Genomic DNA, 6768 nt, shown 5'->3' on the forward strand with positions numbered 1-6768 from the left:
TCACACACACACACACACACACACACACTCACACACACGCAGGCACACACACTGAGTGGTCTAAGAAGCCACTACTCTGTCCATAGTACCAGAGAGCACTTAAGCGCCCAAAACCTTTTTGGTCTGACCTTCCAAGTTTCCAACCTTGACACATTTGTTCGAGACACACAGTAACCTTCCAAAGCTCTATGTTGTTGTGGTGCCACTCATATAGAAATGTATCCCAAATGTAAGGTTATGTAAAGTAATTAAAGTAATAATTTCCCTTCCCTGTGGAGAAGAGGGTGTGCGTGATCCATTAATTCAGTGGGTGCCATTGAAAACAATGTACCCGTACATATTTCCAACCAGGACACACAGCCCCCCGACTTAAACAAAGGCGGTGCCGTTTTTCGCTCGTCTCAAAGGTCAACGTTCACCTTTTTTCATCGACGCGAGAATTTAATTAAATCAAAGGCTGCACCGTGTCATTTTCTCTTCTCCGAGATGTAAAGACGACGAGCGGGCGTCGTCAGAGCGAAGGATAAAATAGCAACCGCTTGACCCTTGACCCCTGGCGCTCGGCGCTCTCTTCCCCCTTCCGTGTTGGCGTCGACAGCGCCAGCTCCTCAGTGTCCGGGCCTCTCAGACGAGACAAGGCATGTTCACGGCTATAACAAATGCTGACAACTACCTAGTAATTAGATGACGGCAATTTCCCTGAATGGACTTTAATTACGGGGGGGGACGGGGGGACGACAGTAGTCTGCTATTGTGTTGGTGGAGCGGAGGGGTGGCGGCGGTGGCGGTGGTGGGGGAGGCATCCCACATAAGGGCTAAGGAGAGATGAGAGACGGAGGTAAAGAGCTGTCACCCAGCCTCCTGCTGCGATGGGTAGGAGCTGCGGGTCATTATCAGGTGAGTCTTAATCACTGACCTGCAGTAAGCTATTAATTGTAATCCTGCGAATTAAAGATAATTCTAATTAGCCCGCGCTGGGGTGTATAACTCATATGTTGCTGCTTGGGGCCGACATGAGAAATCAGAGAGAGAAGGATGAGAGGAGAGAATGGGGGAGATGGACATTTGAATATTAGGCTGCTCCCTAAGCTCTGGGGTCTCTGATAGGAGCTGTAATGAGGACTATCCGTTAACACTAAACCCATCATGATTTTATTATTATTATCATAATTGCACTCCACTTTCTTCAACCATCCATCTTTTCTCGATTGTATTCTCTCCCCGCTTTCAAACCTGAATCCCACTTCAGTCATGTAACACTGTGGTGCCGAAACACGTCAAACTTTCAAACAGCAGCATGGTTCAGAATACTTTTTTAACCGACCAAATGTTCCAGCATGTCTAGTGTCAGCTGACTGTTCCTGGACTCTGTCCCTCTGAACAGCAGTGGTTCTGCTCCTGCACCATCATGGCGGAAATCCAGAAGCTGTTTTTATAGTTTCATAAATATTTACTGAGCGTACCTGCACTAACCCTTGTAGGAGAGGACTCTTTGCCACGCAATCCAGCCCACACATACACACTTACACACACACACACACACCTACATGCACTCACAAACACACACCTACACACACTCAAAAAGGACAGGTCCAGGGCTAAATGTTCCAACTTCTATGGATTTAAACTTCTAGCCTGAGTCAGAACTGTTCCTCTGGGCCTGGTCAGAGCCCTTTACAGCTCACTACCCCGCCTCCATCAAGGTCAGGCTGCTCCTAAATACAGTTTACTTATACACACGAAACACGCACACACACGCACACACACACAGTGAGTCCATTGGGAGGGCTGGAGTTGCTACACAGGTTGTGGCACGTAGGCCTGCCTTGCTTAGCTTTGGGGTACGAACACGGTTGGTCTCATGATAGAGAATTATTAAACATATCCAGGAGGTTGTATATGTACAGGTGTGGCAAACATTCTTCAGCTTATGGTATGTGTCATGTAAGGTAATACTTTACCTTGCAGTAAAGGTAAAGTATTTGTCAGACTGTTTTGGGGTGTGGAGAAAGAGTTGTTTCAGTATCATTTCTATAATAAGAGAAATTCTTATAATAAGAGTGAAGGAAACATCCAACATGTTCCCCCCTGGTGACTCTGCCTCAGGTAATTAAAACACTGTATAATCTGAAACTGTTTTAATTTTATTCATGCCTATCTCCCCTCCTTCATCTCATTCAGCTCACTGGCAGAGCCTGTCAAACAGAGAAATGATAGGACATAAAACGTTTCTAATCACCTTGGGGTTCAGAGAGAGGGTGAGCCGCCAGCAGGGATGAAGGAAATCTAACTATCAGAACCCGTAATTAAGAGGTTGACGGGAGACAATGGTGCCTCTGACACAGTGTTAGCAGGCTGGATAAATGTCTCCCTCACAACAGGAGGATCTCAGAGGTGGGAGAGTGTGTGTGTGTGTGTGTGCTTGTGTGTGAACGTGCCTTTGTGCCTTCAATGTGGGAGTGTGTCTGTGTGCATGCATGCTTGTGTGTGTGTCTGTGTGTGTTAGTCGAGTGGGCAGTGAAAATGGTGAGGACAGTGTAAATGACGGAGTGATTTAATCAAGAGGAACGTCTATTGGGAGCCAGAGCAACGTTTCACAGTGTAGCAGAGTGTGAGGCCTGTTCTGCCCAGCCCTCTCCCTCCATCCCAGCCTCAAGCCCCGGCCTCCTTCTCTAGCCTCGATCCCAGCCTCCTGCTCTAGCCTCTAGCCCTGCCTCCAACCTAGTCTCCAGTCTAGCCTCCAACATGCTACGTTGGACCTTTCTTGATACATTGCCAGGGCCTGTTCTTTGCAGAGTCCATACTGTATACTTACCCCAGCCGTAAGGAAAGTGCCTTCGAAGTCCTTACGGAAAAACTCAATAAGCAGATTACCGTAATAATCCAATTTGATTTAAAACCTCTCATATTTCCGGAGTGGTGAATGTTGATTAAATTGAGTGAATTTAATGTAATTTGGGCTATAAAAGTATTAATGACGCTAGCGGTGGGATTCTGAAGGGGTCAGGGGTCAGGCGGAGAGGACGTGTTTATTACTCTGTGTAAATCTACCTTCACTATGGATCCATCACCCTGCTTAGCTGATCTGATGCCCAGGAGAGGAGGGCCGGGCCTGGGAGGTCTTGGATCAGACACTCCCCTCTTCTCCCCTCATTCTTAATTTCTTTCTATCCAGTACCTTCTCTACTTCTCCTATTACTCTATCGTCTTCTCTTCTCCTTTTCTGTCGTCTTTTATCATCTTTTCTCCTGTCCTGTCCTCTCCTCCAGGGGCACTTCCACAGAAGGCCAGATGGAGGCCAGAGCCCTCCTCTTCGAAGCTGGGCCTACCCACTGGCCACCCCACTCTTCAATTACATTTTGAGAGTTTTCGGTCAAATTTGGTCAAATTCACGTCAAAAATTTCTTCACTAGAATCACAATCTTTTTGTTTATAATTTTTCTACACAAACAAACAAATTGACAAAAACGGAAGTATTTTATTTGAGCTTTTAATAAATTGATTAAATGATAAACCACTAGAGAAATTTCATGCAGTTTGCATTTGTTGCATTAGCTCCTGATTTGCAACACACACAAAATATTCAATTTGCAGAGGAAAATTGTTCTAGTATAATCCCCCAGCTACAGCGGTATGCATCTTGTGAAAGGGAGATGCTGCCTGCGTCCAGCCATGTTAATGAACTTCTCATCTTCTCACTTCTCCTTTTAATCACTACAGTAAAAAGGAGCCAATCACACTGGGCTGTTGCTGACATTTTCAAGCTTCCCCCCTTCCTCTCCCCTTCTCTCCCTGTCTCCCCCTTCTCCTCCCCATCCTCCCCCATATCCCCCTGCTCTCCCCACATCCTCTCCCCTTCTCTCCCTGTCTCCCCCTTCTCCTCCCCATCCTCCCCCATATCCCCCTGCTCTCCCCACATCCTCTCCCCTTCTCTCCCTGTCTCCCCCTTCTCCTCCCCATCCTCCCCCATATCCCCCTGCTCTCCCCACATCCTCTCCCCTTCTCTCCCTGTCTCCCCCTTCTCCTCCCCATCCTCCCCCATATCCCCCTGCTCTCCCCACATCCTCCCCTCTTCTCTCCCTGTCTCCCCCTTCTCCTCCCCATCCCCCCCCCTCTCCCCCTGTCTCCCCCGTCTGCTCTACTTGTGAGAAACAAATGGCCGTGGTCGACCACGCAGGCGATCAGGACACAAGGTTTTTTTCTTCTGGGTTTTCTTCCAGCCGAGCCATTACTTCTGTCAGCAGCCATTTCTAAATTGAAAAATCTGAAACAATAAATGATGGGGAAGCAGTTAATAACTGTTAAGAAATCACATTTGGAAAATTGCGTTTAAGCAATAACCTTTTCTCCCTGTAATTAAATGACAGAAAGGTCTCCGCTTTTAATTAAGTCAGCAATTTATAGTTATGAAGCCATACTTCACTATGCAGATTAGAGCCTGATAGGTCACAGAACATTCTGACTGCTTTTTTAGTGCAGCTGATCTGGTAATTACTCTGCTGCTTGCCAGTGACCACACTCAACCTCCCACTCTGGAATATAGCTTCACAAACACACGTCACACACACTTCCATATGGACACACACACACGCAGGAAGAGACAAACACACACGCATTAATTCTGAGACACGTACGCACACTGCCCTTATGTCAGTACACACACAGACACACACACACAGACACACACGCAGACACACACACACATTTCTCTTCATGCCTACACACAAACACACAACCACTACTCTTCATGTCAACACACACTAATCCTCATGTCAGCACACACACAGAGGACTCCCCATGCCAACACCCACACACACAACTCCTCATGTCAACACAAACACTACCCTCATGCCAACACACACACCACCCAACACACACACACACACACACACACACTAACCTTCATGCCAACACACACACACACTACTCATCATGCCAACACACATACACTTCTTTCATGCCAACACACAGACACACACATTTCCCTTAATGCCAGCACACACACGTACACGCACACACACACACAAACACACACATTCACACACCTCCTCAGGCTCTGTGATTCAGGGTTAGTCAACATTCTGTCACAACTGTGCCAAGCAGCTTTAAATTCAAATGGATTTCAAAATGACAAGCATCAGTAGAGGAAATGATGCTGTGAGTGTATGTGTGTGTGTGTCTGTTTGAATATCTATGTGCCCATGTTACTGTAATGTGTGTATACTGTATGTGTAAATACTCAATAACAATAACATTCATAGTGTATTGTGAGTTACAGTGTGCTTGTTTGTTTATGTGTTGCATGTCTTTGTCTGTGTGTGGAATTAATGTGTGTGGTAGGAATTCATCTGTGTGTGGTATTAATAATTATGTGTGTGGTATGAATGGATATGTGTGTGGTATGAATTCATCTATACGTGGGGTTGGAATGGCCCTGGCAGGGAAATACATAATTGTATTGTAAAAGGGACTTTCCACCCGGCTCTAAGCTGTTACAGGCTTGGTTATGCTTTATGGAGAGCAGAAATGCTAATGTTGCTGCACGTATAAACATAGGAAGGCGTTTCATCTTTAATTTATTCCTCCTGGTTGAGTTACGAGGCCCATGCTTTGCTTTTCTGGGCAAAAACAAGGCTTCATTAATACTCGCCTTCACAGTACATTTAACTGAACCATGGAACACATTGATTATACAATCGCAGAGGGCTTTTGGGTTGAAATGCGTATATTTAAAAAAGTCATCCACCACATTAAATCCTGTCTTCCTGACTGCGTAGAGCTTTAAAAGGGCATTTCTTCCCATAGAAGGCTGCAGCTGAATAATAGTGCGGTATAGCAGGGTGTTAATTCAACATTGTGGTGGCCTCTGGGAACGTCACATTCATTAAGGGACATGAAGGCTTCCCCCAGCAGATCTGTGGGTATAAAACCTGGCAGGGCCCCAACACTTCATCTGAGAGCTTCGAGCTGTGTTTTGATGTGGCCTTGCTAATTGTCTAGGGTTAATGCTGAGCAAATGTGATGAACAGGACTGAGAGAAGAGCGCAGTGAACAGTGCCAACGAGGCCAGACGTATCCATTGTGATTTAGGTCAACCATCTTCGAGAGATCATTCATCAGAATGTTGATTTGAATGTAGCCTTCCGTGTTTTGACGTGGATCGCGTTGTTTCCTTGTTTGTGTGAGCAAGCACACACATTTACACCTCTCTATTTACATCCCCTGTGAGCGTGCTCCCCAGACAACCACAAGAATCAATTTCCTTGCAACTTGGAGGAAACTGGAAAGGTCCATGCGTCCCGATGTTCCACAGACGGTTCCACAGCCTCCCTTCTCAATGTGACTGTGGAGACATGACAGAGGCAGCAGACTGGCCTGGCTGTGGGCTGACAGAGGCAGCAGACTGGCCTGGCTGTGGGCTGACAGAGGCAGCAGACTGGCCTGGCTGTGGGCTGACAGAGGCAGCAGACTGGCCTGGCTTTGGGCTGACAGAGGCAGCAGACTGGCCTGGCTGTGGGCTGACAGAGGCAGCAGACTGGCCTGGCTGTGGGCTGACAGAGACAGCAGACTGGCCTGGCTGTGGGCTGACAGAGGCAGCAGACTGGCCTGGCTGTGGGCTGACAGAGGCAGCAGACTGGCCTGGCTTTGGGCTGACAGAGGCAGCAGACTGGCCTGGCTGTGGGCTGACAGAGGCAGCAGAGCTGCTGCAGCTGGCACACACCACGGCATGGGCGTTAGGCACCATATGGGCCATCCCAAAGCTCATCA

This window comes from Osmerus eperlanus, chromosome 5, assembly GCF_963692335.1.
Source record: "Osmerus eperlanus chromosome 5, fOsmEpe2.1, whole genome shotgun sequence".
NCBI classification, from domain to species: domain Eukaryota; kingdom Metazoa; phylum Chordata; class Actinopteri; order Osmeriformes; family Osmeridae; genus Osmerus; species Osmerus eperlanus.